The 22,618-nt window shown below is 54.2% G+C and overlaps 1 long non-coding RNA gene across 1 annotated transcript in view; it reads right to left on the bottom strand.

Annotated features, from left to right (window-relative positions):
- Nucleotides 1–20,863, bottom strand: part of LOC135302015 (uncharacterized) — a 42,839-nt gene extending 21,976 nt beyond the window's left edge. Inside the window, exons 1-2 of the long non-coding RNA XR_010363701.1 lie at nucleotides 20,782–20,863; nucleotides 13,846–13,961 (exon numbers count right to left, since the gene is read on the bottom strand). This is a non-coding gene — a long non-coding RNA (uncharacterized LOC135302015). The remainder of the gene's footprint in view (nucleotides 1–13,845; nucleotides 13,962–20,781) is intronic.
- Between the last annotated feature and the right edge of the window lie 1,755 nt (nucleotides 20,864–22,618).

Below are 22,618 nucleotides of genomic sequence, written 5' to 3' on the forward strand. Positions count from 1 at the left end.
GCTTATTCAGAATTTTAGAATTCCAGATTGGTTTGGGTCGGGAGAGCCTATCCCATCCCAGCCCTGCCATGGCAGGGACACCTCCCACTGTCCCAGATTGCTCCAGCCCCAGTGTCCAGCCTGGCCTTGGGCACTGCCAGGGAGCAGGGGCAGCCCCAGCGCTCTGGGCAGTGAAGGTTTGGACATTCAGAGAGGTGTCCCGGTTATGGGGATCAGCACCATGGAGAGCAGCACATTCCCCGCAGCCGGGTTCACCCGCCCTCCCCAAAGCTGTGGAGCACCTCGAGCTGTCCCTGCCTCCTCCCGGGCCAGCGCAGGGAGCAGTGCCAGCCCCTGCCCGCCACCAGCACAGGATAGGGGTGACCAGAGCGGGGACAGGGCAGGGATGGCAGCCGGGACCAGGAGCACTGGCAGGGGCTGGGCAGTGACACAGCCCCAGGGTGGGCTGGAACAGGGACCAGGCCACGGCCACCACTCAACAGCCAGGAGCAGAGTGCCAAATAAATCACTGGCAATTAATCCTGGGAGCAGCTTCCATCCCAAAGCTTGTTTGTATCCATCATGGTCTCCTTATCAGAGGGAAAAGCAAGCTCACAAAAACATATCCCAATTAAGTGCTTGGAGCTCAATGAGGCTTCAGCTCCCATTTCTGTTCTGCTGCACTCTCAGAGTGCCAGGGAAACCTTTTGAAGTAGTCAATGATTATTTTAACAATTCAACTTATTTTCAAATGATTTACCCATGAAAATAGCAATTTCTAACTTCCTTGGATTCATTGAACCAAGGTGTTCTAATCTGTCATATAATTAAACTACTCATTAAGACTTTTCCTGGCTGGAAGAATCAAATCTCAGAGGCACCTGACCTTTGGGCATTTCAGCCTTTCACACTCCACTTACCCAGTTGTCTTAGAATTGCCTATTAGTGACTGCCTGGCTTTATGGGCTTTCCAAAGAGTATTTGGAGGGGAAGATGTAATACTAAATAAATCTATTACTAATAGCTCCACTTCTTTTTAATTCCAGAGTCCTGTCAGGGAATGCAGCCCTCGGTCCCTGTAGGTGTGCTTTGCTTTGTTAATTAATTCCTCCCTGGGAAAGCCTGACAGAGGCACCACTTGCTTTGGTTTTCAATAAAAGGCTGAGATCAAGGGAGCCTGAGGGAAGATCAGGAGATCCTTCCAAACCATTACCACCAAAATCTGTTGAGCAGACAGCGATGTGCACCTCCAAAATATCACAAATGGAGTTTGCAGATATCTGAGTCTGTGATCTTTGGTTTTGCTTCATCCAGTTAATGATTCTGTCCCAGATGGATACACCAAAACTGGGGAAAACCTTCCCAGCCTCTGCCTAACACTGGTCTTTATGGACAGGAGCAGTGTGAATATTGATGGGGTAGGAAAGGACAAGAGGAGCCAAACTGCAGGAATTTCAGCAAATTAAAGAAAGGCCAGCTCAAGGACTGGCTGGACACAGCGAGGAATGAGCACTCCAACATCCAAGCTGCTTTTCCCATGGGATTTATATCTGCTGTGTTTGTTTATATTTAAAAATAGTTCTGATTTTGGCTCTTTTCTTCATCAGGGGACAGGAGCCAGGGAATGGCTCCCAGTGCCAGAGGGCAGGGATGGATGGGAGATTGGGAACTGGGAATTGCTGGCTGGGCTGGAATTGCCAGAGCAGCTGTGGCTGCCCCTGGATCCCTGGCAGTGCCCAAGGCCAGGCTGGACACTGGGACACCCTGGGACAGTGGGAGGTGTCCCTGCCATGGCAGGGCTGGCACTGGGTGGGGTTTGAGGTCCTTCCCAAGCCAGCCCAGTCTGGAATTTTGGGATTGCCCACACCGGAGCCTGCACTGCAGCAGAAGAGGCAGGAGCAGAGGAGTCAGGGGGAGCTGAGCTCCCATCCCAGTGCCAGCACAGGAGGCGTTCAGGACAGGGAGGAGACCACAGGCTGTGCCCAGCCTGCGGGGCTGGAATCCGGGGCTGGGAATTATCCCAGTGCCTGGCTCATTGATTTTCAGTTTCCTGCTCTGTGGCAGTGACTGACCCACGTCTCGCCTTCATTAACCTGTCTCAGCAGCTGCTGCCTGACAGAGCCAGGGAAACAGCTCTGGGATTCCCTATGGCGCGGCTCAGGCTGCTCTCCCTGCCGCAGTTAATGGGAGCACAAGGAGCTCTGCTGCTCCTGTGCCACCCCAGCCCTGCCACACCCCAGGATCTGCTGTCCTGAGCCTGACAGAGGGGATTGAGGCACCACAGTGAAATGATATTTAAATTGGCGCGGGCTCACAACAACCACCGTTTGCTTGGGTGGCTGGAAGATCCATGTTCCTGCTGGCTGCTCCTGACATGATCATCTGTGGAAACTAATCAGAGGAAAACACTGGAATAAAGTGTCTGAGCTCCAAGAAAAGGAGTTAAAAAAACCTAAACAGAATTTGAGGGCATCACTGCTATTCAGAGGACATTATTTATACCCATATCTCGCTTTAGTGCATCATTAGGTGCCTTGAAGTAATCAAAAGGAAAAGATCATTAAGGAAAATAATCTGCAGAGCCATTAGTGTGAGTTTTGAAGGAGTAAAAGGATGTTCTGGCATGGCAGTGATGAACTACCCGAATAAACAATGAGGAGAGATGAGATTCTACTTGAAAGGCCACAGTCAGAAGTGCTGGATCAAATAACATGGATTTCTTCTGAATTCTTGGAAATTTCTAGTCTGATATGCAGGGAGAAATAAAAGGGGAACTAATCAAGCACAGGATGAGTGTGGAACAAAGCAGATGGAACAAAATGAGCTCTAAGGTCCCTTCCCACCCAAACTATTCTGTATTTTCCATGGTGAGGAGAAAAATGCAACATAGGGAAGGCAGAGGTGGCTGGGCTCCAGGAAGAGGTGGAATTCAGTAGCAAGGAGGGGGAAGTGGAGCAGGGTGAGGTGAATTCCAGGATCCTGCAGCCCCAGCTGAAGCAGAAGCACTGAAATGCCCTGGGGAGTGATGCTGCAGGAGGCTGGGAATGGTTTCCATCCTGCCTGGGCAGTCTGCAGCAGCCTGGCCGTGGATTTCCCAGCCCAAAGGGATTCTCAGCCCTTTGGGATACGGGGACATGACTTGCAGGGGGAATTAGAACATAAGAGGGTCAACTAAAAAATCTGAACTGCATGAAATTTCAGGGTCCATTTACCAAACCTGAACGAGGAATGCAGAAGAATTAGGAGCCAGGTTCTTTTTCTTTTTGAGTTATTCCAGCTCTATTTTGCCAAGGGCTGGTGCTTAGAGAAACATCAGAGGGGAGCACAGAAATATGAATATTAACAGCACTGGGAGGTGCGCAGGATGCTTTCAGAGACAAAGATGAAAGAAAGAAATGCAGTTATTTGCCTTTATCTTTAATGGTACTGAGAGCCAGACCCTACATTTTTAACAAGCACATTTGGTTGAGCTACAAAAGTCAAAACACTTCAAAGAAATAATGAGAATCCACTCAGTGCAGGGCTCTCCCCTGGCACAGCTCCTTCCACACCTGCCCCAGCCCAGGGACAGTCCTGGCAGGGTGGGATGGGCACAGCAAATCTGTGCCCAAATACAGAACCATGGGGTTGTTAAGGCTGGAAAACCTTTCTGAGCCCAACCACCCCAGCAGTGCCAAGGCCACCATGCCCCATGTGCCACTCCATGGGGCTTTGAAATCCCCCAGGGATGGGGACTCCAGTTCCCAGCCCTTCCAGTGCAGGGAGCAGGCAGGCTGACACACCTGGAATTTCCTATCAGCATCAGAATGAATCCCCCAAATTCCAGCCCTAACATCCCACTTCCTCCAGGTTTATCTGCCCATCTGGAAGGTGGTTTAATCCCTTTATTTTCATGTGGTTTTCATCAGTCTCAGCTGTGGTTTAGCAGGTAATGAAGGCTCCTTAAACAGCCAGAAATGTGCATTCCCAGTGTCACCTCCAACTGCAAACTCCACATTTACCTTCCTTGTTCTCTCACTGTGCTTTGGGAGCAAAGGGGGAAACTGAGATTCCATTGTGGGGGACATCCTGAAGTTATGGGGTCACTGTGGGAGAGGGGTTTGGGCCAGGGGAATGGCTTTAAACTGAACAAGGACAGATTTAATTTGGGAATTGGGAAGGAATTCCTGGCCGGGAGGGTGGGGAGGGGCTGGGCTGGAATTGCCAGAGCAGCTGTGGCTGCCCCTGGATCCCTGGCAGTGCCCAAGGCCAGGCTGGACACTGGGGCTGGAGCAGCCTGGGACAGTGGGAGGTGTCCCTGCCATGGCAGGGGTGGCTCTGGCTGGGATTTGAGGTACCTTCCAGCCCAAACCATTCCACGATTCCATTTTTATTCTGTGTGCCAAATCAGGCAAGTGCAGCTGCTCGCTCTGATCATAAAATGCAGTCTGCAATGAAAAAATGGGATGCAATAACTGCCACAGCAGCCATTCCTCCACAGAATACTTCCAGGGGCTCTGAGACTTCGCCTGTGCTATCCCCATCTCCCTCCCCAGTCCTTCCTTTTCCTCAGGAGCTGATTTCACTGCAACGTTTGCAGCACCACACTTGGAGACGCTCAATTTTGTCAGGCCACTCCAGATGGGCTGGGAGCCAGCCCTGCCTCTCCTGATGTAGCAAAGGCACGGGGAGATTTCCTCCTCAGAAGCCTCAGCTCCAAGGCTGAGCCATCCCATGTGATCCCTGTGTGCTCCAGCTCGGGATTGCCTGCCTGGGAAAAAAGCAATTTTGTAATGCTCAGCTCAAGCCTCAGGAGAAGAGCTGAGCAGAACACACACAGAGAAGGTGTCCTGGAGGGAGGGCAGGGTCAATTATTGCCCTGGAACAGACAGAAAGTTGGAGGAATTGGGTCTGTGCTGTTACAGGCTGCACCAGGGAGTGTGGGGCAGGAGGGAGCTGGATCCATCCCATTGGGGCTGCATCCCATGGGATCAGGAGCCACAGTGCAGGGACAGGGATGCCCTCCCTGCCAGATGGACCTCTGTGTCCAGACTCCATGAGCAAGATGGGATACAAGAGCTCCAGGGCAGTCTTTGGCACGGGGAAGGGTTGTGTGAGCTGGAACCACCCCGGGTGTCCTGCTCTGAATTTGGTATTGAGTCAAATCTGCATCTACACCAGACTGAGGGGGTCTGAATTGGGCCAGAGCAGCAAAAGGGACAGGCAGGGTGTGAGCAGAGCCATTCCACCCTCACACCCTGCCTGGCCTCCTCTGTGTCCCTGTCCTGCCACCCAAGCATCTCATTTGTTAACACAAGCCTGGCTGAACACAGCTCCTGTTGCTTCCATCAAAACATCTCCACACTAAATCTCTGCTTTGTTTCCTGACAGCCTTTCACCAGAGCAGGGCCCAGCTGTATTAGCTTTCATCTCATAAACTGCTGCCCTTTCCCTTGTTTATTTCCTCATAAAAATAAATAGGCTCTCATCAGCTCATTTTGGTATTTACCCTCTAATAAGGGAAAATCAGGAGGCGTCACATCTTTCCCTGCCCCTGTTGTGATGCAGGAGCCAGCAGTGACAATCCATTACCTATCAAAAACCCCACTTTAAAGAGATTTTCCTGCCAGTCCATGCTACTTGACAGAGTTTGTCTGGCAAGCCCAGCCCGGTGAGAAATGCCCAATTTCCCTCAGGGCACCATGTGCCCCTGTGAGATAACGGGGCTCTTCCAGGGGAGGTCAGCACCAGCAGCACTCACATTTCCTTCCCTGCTGCAACCTGTCTGTGTCCTGCAGCTGCAGCAGAACCCTGATCAAACAGCTCTGGTGTCAGAAATGCAGGTGGAAGCAGCAGGGGGCAATGCAGGCAGTCTGGGGTACTGGGGTTTTGGTTTGAAAAGCCAGGTGTCTGCTAAGGAAGGCAGGAGCCTCCCCTGAAATCGAAAATGTAAATCCTCTCCTTACAAATTATTAGAATTTTGAAATCAAGGGGCTCTCAGGCAAAGATATGGCAGTGGGAATAACAGTTCTTTAGCAGGAAATTAAAAATGCAAATGTAATAGTACAAAAAAGAAAACAAAGCCCTGCCAGAGTCAGAGCAGGCCCTGTGCCCCTGTGGGTCAGGGTGGTGGCACAGTCCCATCCCATGGGGGCTCAGCCCTCCTGCAGTGCCAGCTGTGCTTCTGCTGGAGCAGGGATCCTGCACAAGGGGGGAGTTTTCCTCTGGAGCTCCAGGGCTGCTGGAGATGGGCCTGGTGTTCCTCTGGGAATGCAGGGCAGCAGAAAGCTGCTCCTGTGGGAATGCAGGGCAGGAGAAAGCTGCTCCTGTGGGAATGCAGGGCAGGAGAAAGCTGCTCCTGTGGGAATGCAGGGCAGGAGAAAGCTGCTCCTGTGGGAGTGCAGGGCAGCAGAAAGCTGCTCCTCTGGGAATGCAGGGCAGGAGAAAGCTGCTCCTCTGGGAATGCAGGGCAGGAGAAAGCTGCTCCTCTGGGAATGCAGGGGGCAGAGGCTGCTGTGCTGCTCCAGGCTCAGATTGTATCCAGGTAGGAATGCTTGGCTCCTGCCCTGGGCGGAGCATCTCCCCATGGGATGCTGGAATTGGATCAGCCCTGCAGGGACACTCAGTGGCCTGGACAGCAGAGATCTGCTGGAGGGAGGATTGGCTGTGGGAGAGATAAAGAAAAAACTGCCCCATGGACAGAGAGAACTGCCCCGCTCTGACAGATGGGACAGAACACACACAGCCCCATTTCCAGCCTGAGACACACCAAGGGGAGCTGGGTTTGTACTCCATGGAGCTGTGCCACGGATGAAGGACCCCACAGCCAGCACACCCACACCAGCAGCTGCTCCGAGAGCTGCCCAGCACCAGGAGCAGCCAGGACACAACCAGCTACTTTTTGGTTTGCAAGAAAAGCCAAGAGCTGTGGGTTTATTGCTTCTTGGGGCCTCCAGGGGCCCCAGTTCCCCTGGCAGGGATGGGGTGGCAGCAGCAGGGTGGGCAGTGGTCACAGTTGTGCCTTAGGGATAGGGCATCAGGTTCCTAAGGCAGGGACTGTGGGCTCAGGTCCCATCTGGGCTGCCAGAACTGATGCCTTGAGAAGGCTGGCCCAGAACAGAGGCTGGATGGACTTCCAGAATAAAGCAGGGATTGATTCCAAGGATCTCTTCCATGGATCCACCTTGGGCAGCACCAGAGCCCAGCCAGGGCTGCCCCCAAGATGAACCCAAATGGTCCCAAAATGCACAACCAGAATGAAATTGAGGTGTCAAAGGTCTGAGCACATACAAAGAGTCACCCTAATAAAGATGCTTTCAGAGAAGACAGGTCCCCCTGAAGGATTCACAGGCTACAGGAACAAACTCAGGATTTCCAGGATCTCTGAGGAGGATGGCAGCAAGGTTTTCCTTCTGTTCTGCTCCTTTTTTTTCCCCTCTTGCAAGTAGAATGAGGGAAAACTTTTTCCGCACATAGAATCCCAGACTGGTTTGGATGGGAAGGCACTGTAAATCCCACCCAGTGCCAGCCCTGCCATGGCAGGGACACCTCCCACTGTCCCAGGCTGCTCCAGCCCCAGTGTCCAACCTGGCCTTGGGCACTGCCAGGGATCCAGGGGCAGCCACAGCTTCCCTGTGTACCACACTGCCTCTCACTTTTCACCCATCCGATCTCCCATTTTCCTAAGCTTTGGAGGCAGTAAATCTGTTTCAGGTGTTTTTTAACCATCCCTTCCCCAGAAGTCCAAAGGCCAGCAGGACCCAGGTGGGCTCAGCCTGGCACAGCTGTGACACCAAGGGACACTTGGGAAGAAAAACCCCTGGGGCCTCAGCCCATCATCCTGCAGGAAAGAGACGTTCCCATTCCTTCCCTGCTGCCAAGGGCGTTCCAGCTGTGCTGCTGCTGCTCCTTGGGGAGGCGCACACACATTCCACACAAACATTTTACATCCCCACGATTTCCTCCCAGCAAAGGCTGTCCCAGCAGCCCCCACGCCCAGGGCAGGGAATAAAGCACCTTCCATCCCTGAATTAACTGGAATCAAGGCAATTCGGGATCTGCAATTCCTGCTGCCAGGGGGAATTCTCCTGTATTGTTAAAAGCCATCTAATTTGGGGCCCAGAGCTGCTGATAAGGGCTGGGCAGGGCTGGAGTGAGCAGCTCTTGTCACACGGGGCTTGCCTCTGCTTTCTGCCACAGCCCCCAGCTCCACCCAGCCAAAACAGACCCCTGCCTCAAAATCCTGCAACCCTGGAGCTGCTCAGGGTGGGAAAAGACCTTCAGGATGATCATGGGGTAGAGCTGGGTGAGATTTCAGGTCCTTCCAACCCAAACCTTTGTGGGGTTTTGTGATAATATTCACAGAAAATGAAGACAAAGAACCTTACAAAAGCCCTTACAAGCTGTTTCCAGTGCCCATTCCTGAGCCCTAGCACTCCCTGGAGCCCCGGGGCAGTCGTTCCCCAGCCGGTGCCAGCTGCAGGCAGCGTTTGCACTGCCGGGCATGAAGGCGCTGGGAGAGCTGCGAGCCCGGGCAGTGCTGAGAGAAAGGAGCTCCGCAGCCTGCACCATCTCATTTTTCCTTTCAAATGCCTCAAAAAGGTCACGCTAATGATGTTTACCACCAAGTAATAAATGTTAACACTTCTCCTCTCCCAGCCCGAGCTGCAGAGCGAGAGGTGCCTGTGTTTGTTTTCCAGTTCATCAGGACGCACCCAGCGCAGCCCGGCACAACACGGGCCATTTCCAAACGGTGACATTTGCAAATATTCCCCTCCTAATGATTGTTTTCTGGAACCTGCCATAGGAAATGGCATTTAACGCCTCTTTTTGATGCTGGCTTCATGCCTTTAACAAAGCCCACAGCACCCAGCCCCTCCCTCACTCGCTCTGGAAGGGTTAATGGGAACAGAACCCCACGGAAAAGGCAAAGCTATTAGCCAAGTAATTAAAGTTCTATCTTAATCCAGATAAGATTGCAAGCAGGAATAATTAAACTGAACCTCAGGACCCCTCGGATTCCGGCCCTGGATTGGCAATGCAGGCTGTGGATGGGGGTGGGAGCTCCAGGTGCTCTGCAAACTGGGATCTGCAGCATTTTGGGACAGCTGGGTGGGGCAGGTGCATCCTCCTCCAGTTTACTGCCAAATCACACTGGTATCTGTGACATCTGTCCTGCATGACATCTGTCCTGCAGAGTGCTCCAAGCTGGAAATGAGGAGGGGCATTATCTGGGTATGGAAATGAAGTCACCCTGAGGTGGCACTGGGTTTGTCCCTGGGGTTCCATCACCCATAATGTGACATTGGGTTTGTCCCTGGGGTTCCATCACCCTGAGGTGACACTGGGTTTGTCCCTGGGGTTCCATCACCCTTAATGTGACACTGGGTTTGTCCCTGAGGGTTCCATCACCCTGAGGTGACACTGGGTTTGTCCCTGGGATGGTTCCATCACCCTTAATGTGACACTGGGTTTGTCCTGGGGGTTCCATCACCCTTAATGTGACACTGAGTTTGTCCCTGGGGGTTCTGTCACCCTGAGGTGACACAGGTCTTGTCCCTGGGGTTCCATCACCCTGAGGTGACACTGGGTTTATCCCTGGGGTTCCATCACCCTTGATGTGACACTGGGCTTGTCCCTGTGGTTCTGTCACCTTGAGGTGACACTGGGTTTGTCCCTGGGCATTCCATCACCCTGAGGTGACACTGGGCTTGTCCCTGGGGTTCCAGGCAGGGCAGTGCTGCCCCCAGAGATGGGAAAGCAGGGACCAGCCTGGAATGGCTGAGATGAGCAAATCCTGGGTGCTGTCAGCAGATTTGATAACTCCTGACCACGACGAAATCCTCAACAAGGAAAATTCTCCTGGTTGAGCACATTTCCAAGGAAAACTACAAGGCTTGGCTTCCTGACCAAAACTTCCAGATCAAACCACGAGTTTTGGCTTTTTGAAAAGCAGCACCTGTGCTGCTGTAGTGATGGGAGGGTGGGGAGGCCCCTCCAGGCTCTGGAAGGTGCTGTGAGGCCTCCACATACCCTCTGCTCTCTGAACAGCCTCCTCAGCCTGCCCATCTCCTCAGATTTTACAGCTCCTTGGCTTCAAGAGCAGCAACACAACTCCAGAAGCAAAAAGTGGGAGCCAGGCAGGGAAGAGAAGCACAAAACCAAATGAGCAAATAACCAATCCCAAATCTGCCATTTACCACTGCATTCCTGCCTAATTCTCTCCAGGAGAGAAAAGTGCTGTAATATACCCACAAAGGAAGAAAAAAATCCATTTACAGGCTGGAAATGAAATTGCTGGCAGGGAGGAGGAGCAGGAAGGCACATATGTTCCCCAAATATTCAGTGAGCTCTCCAAACAATCAAAGAGCACGTGGGGAAAAACGCTCCCAGGAAAGTCTTCTGCAGATCCCTGATTTGGCAACGTGGGGTACTGCTGCAGTAAGGTAGAAAAATCATAAGGAAAGGCTTCATAAAATCAGGCCTGTCCTCCTAAAATCAGCGGCTGGCCTTGTCAAAGCCAGCCCTGTGCAAGCAATGCTGGTGTGAGCAGTTTGTTAGCACAACAATCTATTCCTGGGTGAAAGAGCACCTGTGTAAACTGTTTGTACACTGTTAGATGGAAAAATGAAAACTATCTCTCACAAACAGCTTTTCTTGCAGTGCACACAGAGAGTCTGAGTGACCAATCCATACAGGATAACAATTTGCTAATAACCAATAAAGTGATTGGCAAGAAAGCTCCTGAGCCATGGGAGTCACCCACGAGGTCTGCAAGAGTGGATAAAAAGGAGTTTTGTGAATGAAGAATGGCCTTTTTAACCATGAAGAAAATGGATTCCTGTGGGATTTATTCCCCTAGGGTTCTTCCCATTTGCAGTGGTTAGCCCAAGAGCCAAGCACAGCACTCCCTCCGGGAGCAGAGCCTGCTGTCCCTGTCACAGGCCTGGCATTCCAGGGTTGGGCTCAGCCCCGGGGGCTCCAGGGCTCCACAAGGACAATTAACCCCTTGGGGGTACAATCAGGGCAGGAGGGGACCCCAGTGCTGAGGGGGGCCAGGGGGAGGATTCACCCTCAGCTCTTGCTGCCTCCACAACACCCAGGCTTCTTTCCCTTGGTGCAAAATCCCAACAACTCCAGCCATGGATCCAACACCAGGGATGAGGGTATTGGTGAAGGGATCTTCCCTGGCAGGGTGGGCAGGCCCTGGCACAGAATTCTTAGAGCAGCTGTGGCTGCCCCTGGATCCCTGGCAGTGCCCAAGGCCAGGCTGGACACTGGGGCTGGAGCAGCCTGGCACAGTAGGAGGTGTCCCTGCCATGGCAGGGGTGGCACTGGGTGGGATTTAAGGTCCCTCCAGCCCCAGCCAGTCTGGGATTCTGCAATTATAATGCTATTAAAGAGATGGGATGGGATGGGATGGGATGGGATGGGATGGGATGGGATGGGATGGGATGGGATGGGATGGGATGGGATGGGATGGGATGGGATGGGATGGGATGGGATGGGAGCCACAGCCCTCCCTGCTGTGCCAGCACTGCAAGAAGCCCCCAATGATGGCAATGTCCCCAAGACACAGCCCAGGGGCTAAGCCCAAACATTGGGATATCTGGGAGCTTCTCCAGAACTTTCCAGCCCATAAACGTTTCCATCATTTTGAAAGGCTGCTCCTGGCCTGAGCTGGGGGTTTCTCTCCCATCCCTGATCTCCTGTGGCACAGCCCTGGCTGGATGCAATCAGCTGGAGGTGAAAGCTCTGATATCTCCTCATGCTCAGCCAGGACAGGCAGCAGGATCAGCCTTTCCCACTGGGAATTACAGCTGTCAGGACAGAACGGAGCTTTTAATTACCAGCTCCTACCCAGGGCAGCTGCTCTGCTCGTTACTACTCCTTACACTGAGAGGGTTTCAGCCCAGACAGGACCATTAAATCCTTCTCACCTGCCTGCCTGTCACAGAGCCTGCACTGCAGTGATTCTGGGCAAACCGCAGCCCCTGAGCTTGGCTCTGGAAGGGAGGGATCCCTGCAGCTGCCACCTTCAGCTGATGAATGGCGTTGTGCTTTTCCTTCTCCAGCCCTCGCGGGCCACAGCTCATCCATCAGAAAACTATGGCATGTCCTGAGCTGGAGGGACCCCCAGGGATCATCCCAACCCCATCCCTGCCCAGACCCCCACCAATCCCACCCTGGGCATCCCTGGCAGCTCCTGGAGCTCTGGCAGCCTCGGGGCCGTGCCCATTCCCTGGGGAGCCTGGGCACTGCCAGCACCCTCTGGGGAAGAGCCTTTCCTGAGCTCCAGCCTGCCCTAGCCCAGCCCCAGCTCTCCCTGAGCCCTGTCCCTGTCCCAGAGCAGGGATGGGAGCTGCCCTGGGCAGGAGCTGCAGTGCACACACACCTCTAATGACACAAACACACAAATAACAGAGACAGTGCACAGTCAGAGGTGCCCAAACCCCCTGGGGCTGGCAGGAGGCCAGGAGTGCTGCAGGAGCAGAGAACTCAGGGCTGCAGCAGAGCCCCAGGGAGGGAGCAGCACATCCTCCCCAGTGCTCCATGGGCAGGGAGCAGCTCGAGATCTGGAACAAAGCGGGGGGTCCCTAATCTGCACATTTGGCACCGAGGACGTGCTGTGTGACACGTCTGACCCTGCCCCACTGGCCATCAGCACAGCAGAACCAGCCAAGCATCCTCCAGCCTCCCCTTGCTGGGGCAGCAGTCTGGGGTGAGGCTCTCAGCCCCCCAGCTCCCCCCAGCCCAGCTGGGGTTGGGGGCACCCCCTGCAGCAGCCCTGGGGGTGTCTGTCCATGCCCACGGGCCTGGGTGCCCAGGGCACATCTGGGGACCGTGGTGGCCCTGATGCCACTGCCCAGCACAGCCCAGCTGGGGCCAGGTGAGCTCAGGCCAAGGCTGAGCCCTGCAGCCACTCCTTGCAGGGCTCTGGCGCTGGTTCCAACCTCCTCCCCTGTTCCAGGCACTCAGTTCCCATTTCCAGGGAGCCAGCACTGCCCAGCAGGGACACAGACCCCCCTGAGCTCCTTCCCCAGGCTGTGCCCGTGGGCCACAGGGACAGTCCAGGGCCCAGGGGGGCAGAAATGAGCCCTGCCTGCGTTCCCAGCCCAGCCAACAGCCATGCCCTGTGCACAGCCATGGATTGTACAGGGCCAGAGAGTCATTCCGCAGCCGTAATTCAACCCCAGGGCCTGCTAAGGTAACGAATGGGATGAAGGATGGCCCTCTCCATAAAGTATTCCATTATTCCTGCCTGCTGCCCAGCCTCGGAATATCTGTTAATGGGATTATGGGATGGCAGTCACAGAGGCAAAGGAAATGAGGGCACTGGGTGCAGCCCTCAGTGCTGACAGGATTATTTAGGTTGGACAGGACCTCCAGGACATCAAATCCAGCCTGTGACCATGCCCACCTTTCACCCAGAGCAGAGCACTGAGAGCCAGGTCCAGCTGCAACAGCAGCTTTACCAAACCTTCATTTTTGCCCTCTTCTGGACCCTCCATATTTTTGCTATAGCATCTTTTTAATATTTTCTTTGGTATTCCCTTCCCTCCTGCCACCCTCCTCCACCCTGCAGACATTATGGAATTATTCCAGTGCTGCTGATGCAGGTGAGTGCAGTACAAACCACAAATCTCCCCCTCTAAAGAGGTTTTACTTCTCTCCTCCTCACTTTTTCCTTCGTGCAATTTAACTTTCCTTTATTCTTTCTCTGCTCAAAGGCCCATGGAATGGTTGGGGCTGGAAGGGCCCTTAGAGGTCACCTGGCCCAACCCCACTGCCACGGGCAGGGACCATTGCAGCCTCTGCACGGCAGAGGTGACAGACTCCTGTCAGCCTTGTCACAGGGCTTGAAGAAATTGTGCTGAGTTCTTTCACCTGGTGACTTCTGAGGAGTTCTGTGTCTGGAAGGAAGCTGATGCCCAGACTCGCTGCCACTCACGGGCTGGACCTGATAGAAGAGGTCAGGATCTTTTCAAAAACATCTTCTCCATCTGAAAATGAGAATTCATTGACTCAGAAGTGGCAGAGAGCATGAATTATTTCAGCAAAGTTGGTTTTTTAATGGAAAAAGATGCTCCAGAGTCTGCAATTACCATTCTGACCCTGTAACCCCCCGGATTTCATTTTGATGATGGTTGGAAGGCGGGAGAAGGGCAGAGCCCCAGTGGCCTCATGCTGGAGCCAGGCTGAGCAGTTCCTCTCCTGCCAGGCTCTCCAGGGGAGCCCTCGGGCCGTGCCCTCTCCAGATGTGCCTTTGCCACCAGAGCAGCTCTGCCCACAGCTCGGTGTGCCCACCAGAATGATTTATTCAGTTTATTTGTTTATTCCTTACCAAAAATTCAATTAAGGCAAACCCAGGGCACGAGGGCTGGGAAGAACAGAGCAAAGGCCGTGGTCCCTTTGTGAGAGGATTCCGGGGTGTCCTTCCCCTGCTCTGTGCTCAGCCTCTGCAGGTTAAAACCTCTTTTTCTACAGCCAGTTCCTCGCTCACTGCTGGCTGCATCCCCACCTTCATGGGGCTGATGGAAAACGGGGAGCTGAGGGCAGCTGGTGGGAAAGTCGGGAAGCAGTGCAGGGAGAGGGATGAGTGGCTGTTGTTTCCCACAGATGGATAATCAAGAAGGAAATCACTCAGCCCGTGGTAGCTAAATTTAATTTAAGGATACAAATCTGTGCTTAATGATGTGCTGGCAGATTCATGGCAGGGGAAAGAAGAGATCCAGGGTCAGGAATCGCTCCCGACTGGGCACGGGAGAGGCTGGGCAGGAAAAGGAGATTTACCTCGGGGGGTTATTCCACAGTGCCTGGCACAGACACGAGCCCTGGGCGAGGAGGGGACATGGTGACAGTGGGCACAGATATGGTGACAGTGGGCACGGACACAGTGACAGTGGGCACAGACACAGTGACAGTGGGCACAGACACGGTGACAGCAGACATGGACACAGGGACATGGGCATGGACAAGGGGACATGGATAGGGACACAGACACGGGGACATAGGCACAGACGTGGGAGACATGGGCATGGACATGGGGATATGGGCATGGGGACATGGACACAGGGACATGGGCACAGACACGGCAACATGGGGACACGGGGACATGGGGACATGGACACAGACAAAGACACGGGTTCCGTGGCTGGAGTTTGCCATCCCTGGAGGAGCAGCCTCGGCGAGTGCTGCCAGCGGCTGTCCCCGTGTCCCCTGGGGGCTCAGCGTGTGGGTGGGACACTGGCTCTCCTCACAGCACAGCCAGGGCACCTCCTGTGTTGTTCCCTCAGGAATTTCTGTCTCCCCCCAGCCAAGGTCTCCACACCAAACGGGATCTGTCAGAAGGAGAGGACAATAAATCTTTGATTTCAGCGTTGGGGTTTTGCTGTTTCCAGCCCCCCAGTACAGCTGTGGGGTAGCTGGGGGTGCTGGGAGGGAGCACAAGGGACCCAGCAGGAGATAGAGAGAGATTATGGAGGAGCTTCTGGAGAGAGATTTGGGACAAGGGATAGAGGGACAGGACACAGGGAATGGCTCCCACTGCCAGAGGGCAGGGATGGATGGGAGATTGGGAACTGGGAATTGCTGGCTGGGCTGGAATTGCCAGAGCAGCTGTGGCTGCCCCTGGATCCCTGGCAGTGCCCAAGGCCAGGCTGGACACTGAGGCTGGAGCAGCCTGGGACAGTGGGAGGTGTCCCTGCCATGGCAGGGCTGGCACTGTGTGGGATTTGAGGCTTTTTCCTTCCAGCACCATCCAGGCTGGTGATATGCAATGTGCCAGGGGCTCTGCAGCTGCTCTGGGGCAGCTCCTGGCACAGCGAGCTCCAGGACCAGGAGCCTGCCCTGGGCCCAGCACTGCCAGAGCTGTGCCTGCCCTGGCAGTGCCCCTCTGCAGCATCCTGTGCTGAGCAGGAGATGCTGTGCCAGGGCATCGACACCCAGCGCTCAGCCCAGGGCACTGCTGGCCAGCACAGCCTGGCCCAGGCCACCAGCAGGGACTGTCCAGGGTGTGGAGAAGGAAAAGGCACCAGCAGGGACTGTCCAGGGTGTGGAGAAGGAAAAGGCACCAGCAGGGACTGTCCAGGGTGTGGAGAAGGAAAAGACCACCAGCAGGGACTGTCCAGGGTGTGGAGAAGGAAAAGACCACCAGCAGGGACTGTCTGGAGCCTGGAGAAGGAAAAGACCACCAGCAGGGACTGTCTGGAGCCTGGAGAAGGAAAAGACCACCAGCAGGGACTGTCTGGAGCCTGGAGAAGGAAAAGACCACCAGCAGGGACTGTCCAGGGTGTGGAGAAGGAAAAGGCCACCAGCAGGGACTGTCTGGAGCCTGGAGAAGGAAAAGACCACCAGCAGGGAATGTCTGGAGCCTGGAGAAGGAAAAGGCCACCAGCAGGGACTGTCCAGGGTGTGGAGAAGGAAAAGGCACCAGCAGGGACTGTCTAGAGTGTGGAGAAGGAAAAGGCACCAGCAGGGACTGTCTGGAGTGTGGAGAAGGAAAAGGCCACCAGCAGGGAGTGTCTGGAGTGTGGAGAGGGAAAAGGCCACCAGCAGGGTATCTCCAGACGATGGAAGAGTCACAGTGGCTGCTATTCCCCCTTCCTTTGGTTCCCCTCCAGGCTGTTCCACAGCAGGAGCTCTGCCCCTGGCCCAGCTCCCTGCACACCCAGTGACAGGAGCACCCAGCACGTTCCAGGTGTCCTGGGGGAGCTGGTGGAGCTGCTGTCCCTGCAGTGTGCCCAGTGCTGGATCCCCAGGGCTGGAGTTCAAAGGCAGAGCAGCAGCTCTGTGTGTGTGCGCCGTGCCTCTGAAGCCAAAGGACAAAATGCAGTATCAAGGGAGTAGTTAAATGAGCGAGCTTTGATCTGGGACATGAAAAGAGTAGAAAAAGCTTTTTTTCTCCTTTTGATAAAGGTTAAATTTTAGCTATCAGGAAACCTAATCTGTGAATTTTGCCATTCAAGTCAGTCCACAAAGGCCAGGTTGGACACTGGGGCTTGGAGGAACCTGGGACCGTGGAAGGTGTCCCTGCCATGGCAGGGGTGGGATAGGATGATCTTAAAGGTATTTCCCACCCAAACCAGCCTGCAGTTATGATATTACACCAAGCAGGACTGGGAAAAGGCAGCTGGAGCCCCTCATGTCAGAAAGGCAGAGGGTGTGGGGTTCAGGAGAGCTCAGAGCAGGAAACAGTGGAGGCACCATGGAGAGGATGCAGCTCAGGTGTGTCCTCATAAACATTCCAAACCTCTGCCCAAGGAGTTGGATGTGTAAAAGTGGTGCCAGCTGGGCAGATTTGTTTCCCTGATGCCAGCACATGGACAGACCCCCCTTGCTGACCATGGAAACACGCCCTGCTTTTCAGGCCAAATATTCACGTTTTCACCCTCAAATTCATCACCACAATTAAGGAAATGGCCACTTCTCTCCACCAGCTTATCGTGGCCAAGCAAAGGTGAGAGCAGCTCTTCAGACTCATCCCATTCCAGAAATTCTCCCTGATATCCAATACAAACCCTCCTGGCACTGCTTGCAGCCCCTCACCTGTCACTTGTCACTGGGAGAAGAGACCAACTCCCACCTGGCTGCACCCTCCCCTCAGGTGCTGAGAGCAGCTGGGCAGGTGCAAACAGGAAAACAGAATTCCATGATAAATGGGGAAAAAGGAACAACTCCTTCCTGTGCCTGTGGGTTCAGAATGCCCTGAGCTGGAATGTGTCCTTTATCCCATCCCAGGTGAGGATGTCACACCCCTCGGGGCTCTGCACCCAGGTCAGACCCCAGGGCACCACCACACTGCCATGGATTGGGGTATTCCCTGCAGCAGCTGGAGCTGCAGGAGCAAGCCTTGAGGTCCAAAGGCTCCATTCTCATTCTCTGAAAAAATTCCTTCACCAAGGATTTTTCTCCTGGGAAGCTGAGAGGCCTCAGAGAAAATGAAAACAATTCTTATCCCATTTCTTCTCCTGTGTTGTGCTCATGTGTGGAATGTGGTTGGAGATTGTTCACCCACAGGTGATTGTTTCATTGGTTTCATGTGAGTTGTTTTCACTCTTTGGCCAATCAAGGCCAAGCTGTGTTGGGGCTCTGGAGAGAGTCGCGAGTTTTCATTATTATCTTTTTAGCATTGTGTAAGTATCCTTTCTGTATTCTTTAGTATAGTTTAGTTTAGTATTCTTTAATATAATATAGGTCATAAAACAATAAATTAGCCTTCTGAGAACATGGAGTCAGATCCATCATTCCTGCCTTCATCGGGGCATTTCCCTACAAATACAATAGGCTCTGCCAGCCCCAGCACCGCTTTGAGGAGCACAAGCTCCCATCAGAGTGTGGCATTTCAGTGCCTGAGCCCACCCGGGTGAGCTCCCCCCTGGCTGCTGTTGGTGTTCCCTGGTGGCACCGTCTGGGGTGGCTGTGACTTTTTGGGGCCAGGATGGTGTGTGGGACCAGGTTTGTCTGCTGCAGTGCCCCTCTCCTGCCAGCTCAGCTCTGTGTGCCAGTTCTGAAGGTTTGTTTTTTTTTTCCTTCTGTCCAAGGTTCCTCCCACAGGGATCACAGAGATCCCCTGGCATGTGGGGACTGTGACCCCAGGGAATCTGGGCTGGGCAGGAGCACCCCAAATCCAAACAGCGAGGAGGAGCAGCAAAGTGTAAATGATCCCTTCACAAAGGAGCTGCACATCAAAAGCTGGGATGTGTTTTCCCAAGCAGGACCACGAGGTCACTGTCAATGATCCAAATTTATCCTGCAGCACTAATTGAAGCAAATAATGATCTGAATGTGCTGTGAGAACCCAGAAATGTGGCAAAAGCTGCTCCAAAGGGTTCTCTGGCACAGGACACACGAGCCCCTCTGGAGGAGTGGGTGTGCTTCCATGAAATATTAACAATTCAGCAGCACGAGCCAGGCAACAGCGAGTGACACCAGACTGGGGATGATTACAAGTGCTCTGGCAGCCAGGATTAGAATTCAAAGTGATCCTGATAAATTGGAAAATGGTCGGAAATCAAAGAGACAAAATTCGATAGAGACAAGTGCACATACAAATGAGAGGAAAACAAATATTGCGATGCAGGAGCGGGGCTGGGGAAAGCAGCCGTGTGACAGCTGCAAACGAAGTGAGCACAGTTAATAATGTCACCCTGCCACCAGCCCGCACTGCTGGCACTGTCAGGGCTGCAGGGGAACGGGGCTGGGGGGATCCTGCTCCCCACTGGGCAGCACTGGCATCGGGGCACGGAGCTGTGGGTCAGCCCAGGGCAGAGCTGGGAAAAACCCAAACTCCACAGGGAGCTGTGCAGAGCCTGGCTGGGGAGGGCAGGAGACACTGTGCTTGGGGAGTTTGGGGATTTTGGGACACTGTCCTTGGGGAGTTTGGGATGCTGTCCTTGGGGATTTGGGATGCTGTCCTTGGGGATTTGGGATGCTGTCCTTTGGGATTTTGAGACATTGTCTTTTGGGATTTTGGGACACTGTCCTTTGGGAATGTTGGGACGCTGTCCTTTGGGAATTTGGGACTCAGTCCTCTGGGATTTTGGGATGCTATCCTTTGGGATTCTGGGACACTGTCCTTTGGGACTGATAGGATACTGTCCTTTGGGATTTTGGGGCACTGTCTTTTGGGATTTTGTGACGCTGTCCTTTCGGATTTTGGGACACTGTCCTTTGGGATTTTGGGACGCTATCCTTTGGGATTTTGGGACGGTTCGGTGCCTGTGGCCGGGGTCCCGTTAGAGCCAGCCCTGCCCCGGTCAGCACCAGGGACAGAAGTGCTCCCGCAGCACCCGGGGCTCGCTCCATCCCCCGACAGCGCTCGTGTGTCCTCAGCAAAGGAGACCCAGAACAGCCCTAAAATCTGACAAGATCCTAAAATTACCCCTCACCAATTTGTTTCTCCTAGAAACCATTCTTTTTGTGGCTCCCACATTTCCTCCCAGTCTCCTGGATGTCAAATCCACGTTCCTAAAGGGCTGTGGAAGGCTCAGCCCAGCAGCTAAAAGCAAAAGGTCTCCACCTTCTGTGGGCACATTTGCAGTTTTCTTACCTTAGTGGGTTTCTTTTGTTTGTTTTAATTTTAGTTTTGATCACAGAACCACAGAATGGTTGGGGCTGGAAGGACCCCAAAGCCCACCCAGAGACAGGTCCCCTCTCCACAGGTTATGGCACTGAGGACAGTGGGTTTAGGGCCCTGAGCTGCTCGTGGCACCCCAAAGCCCCAGAGAGAGCCACAGGTGATGTCAGTTCTGAGCTGCAGCACAACTCAAAGGGCCCAGGGAAGGCTCCTGAGCAGGACAGAAAATGTGAACCAGGAGGGTGCACAGTGAGGGGGTGTAAGAACCAGGGATCAGCTGATGCACTGGGATTCCCACACACCCCTGTGTCTAATCATGGGAGACACCAGGGCAGGGTGCCCAGAGCAGCTGTGGCTGCCCCTGGATCCCTGGCAGTGCCCAAGGCCAGGCTGGACACTGGGGCTGGAGCAGCCTGGGGCAGTGGGAGGTGTCCCTGCCATGGCAGGGCTGGCACTGGGTGGGTTTAGGGTCCCTCCCACCCAATTATATTCTGTGATTCCAGATCAGTCTATTCATCACAGCCTGGAAACCCAATCTTCTATCCCAAAGCTCAGGATAACACAAATTCCACCTTCCCCAAGGAAGCTGTGGGAAAACATTTTGAGTTTGTCATTCACAGTGACCACCCAGGCCACATCTGCTTACACAGGTTGAACTGCAGCAGGGCTGGGCCTGAGGCAGGATAAACATGAGCAGGATTTCCTGCATTCATCCCAGCACATCCATAAAAGATCTCTTCCCTCACCTTTGCAAACAGGGGACGATGGCAGCATTAAAACCCCGGCAACGCTTTGCTCTGCCTCCAGGATTAGATTGGGAAGCTCCGTGTTCCCAAAGGGAAGATTAAAGTGCAGCTCTAACAGCCTGATTTGTTCTTCAGCAGAGCGCTCTGCTGCGCCTTGGAACAAAATATTCCCAGCAGAAAAGGTCCAGGAGAGCGGCTGAGAACAGCTCCCTCCCTGCTGCTGTCTGTGGGAGGAGAAAAACACATTTTGGGGTTTGTGGAGGAGATTTCTGCAGCACCAGAGGGCTGGACTGGTGGGAGGGTGACCTGTGACACGGGCAATGCAGCTGCAGGCAGTGAGCCAACAGGGAAGGCTGAGGTGGCACTTTAGGGACCTGCCCTCCTCAGGAGCTTTGCCAGCCACCTGGGGCAGCAGCAAGGGCAGGGACTGGGGCCAGGAGAACTCAGAACTGATAATAATAATTACTATCATTATTATTATCAATTATTATTATTCTTATTAGCTAGGCTCAGGCAGCAGCACAGGAACCACAGCAGCTCTGCAGCTCTGGGAGGTACCAGGGGAAATCCTGTGGAGCCTCCCAGCTCTGCCTGCTGCAGAAGCAAAGGTCTGTAAAGGTGTAACTGAGTCCAGGAACAACCTGGATTCTGTGTCTGCAGAATGTGGAGACCTTTTTGCTTTTAGCTGCATGGTGCCGGTGGGTGAGCCTTCCACAGCCCTTTAGGAGCATGGATGTGGCATCCAGGGGACTGGGAGAGAGTTTTGGGAGCCGCAGAAAAGGAACAACCTCACATGCTGCTGGACCTGCTCAGAGCACAGCCTCACACAAATGGCAGCTCTGAGCTCACTGCAGCCTTCAGTCCATACCCCATCCCTGGGAAATTCAGGCTGAACTGGATGGACAAAGTGGGACAGACCCTGCAGGGGGGGATCCATCTCACCAATCCTTCCTGGCACCCCTGACTCCCCCAGGAATTGAATACTTCACCTGAAGGGGCTCCAGGAGAGCTGCAGAGGGACTGGGGACAAGGCATGGAGGGACAGGAGCCAGGGAATGGCTCCCAGTGCCAGAGGGCAGGGATGGGTGGGAGATTGGGAACTGGGAATTGCTGGCTGGGCTGGAATTGCCAGAGCAGCTGTGGCTGCCCCTGGATCCCTGGCAGTGCCCAAGGCCAGGCTGGACACTGGGGCTGGAGCAGCCTGGGACAGTGGGAGGTGTCCCTGCCATGGCAGGGGTGGCACTGGGTGGGGTTTGAGGTCCCTTTCCCACCCAAACCATTTCATGGTTCCATGATCTGTTTCTTACTCTCCTCTCTGGATCACATCCCAACCAGATTCCCTTTAATCCTCTGAGAAATCCCCAGCCCTCCAGGGCCCTGCTGCTGACCCTTCCCTGCCCGTGTCCCTGGGTCCTGCCCAGTGAGAGCAGCCCTGCCCCTCAGAGCTGTTCCAGGGCTGCTCCCCGCCTCTCCCCAGGCACATCCAGGCTGGAATGACAGCTGGATTGGGTCCAACAGAGGGATCTGTCAGGTTTGATGTCACGTTCAGCCTCAGAGGAGCTGGACCCACACCAGGATTCACCCCCAGAGCTGAACCCTCCTGCCCATGGTCACCCTCTCCCTGGGATCCAGCACCCCCCGAGTGCTCTCTGGAGGTGAATCACACAACCCTGGGCTACCTCAGCTGCTGCACTCCCCACCAAGCCCCAAACCAGCACCTTGCTTTGCTCTGGAATCCCTGGGGGGTGCAGAGGAGCACACAGAGCTCCTCCCAGGCTGCCCCCACAGAGCCAGGCTGGCACATCCTGGGCCAGCAGATGCCCCTTCCAGAGAAATG

This window comes from Passer domesticus, chromosome 6, assembly GCF_036417665.1.
Source record: "Passer domesticus isolate bPasDom1 chromosome 6, bPasDom1.hap1, whole genome shotgun sequence".
NCBI lineage: Eukaryota > Metazoa > Chordata > Aves > Passeriformes > Passeridae > Passer > Passer domesticus.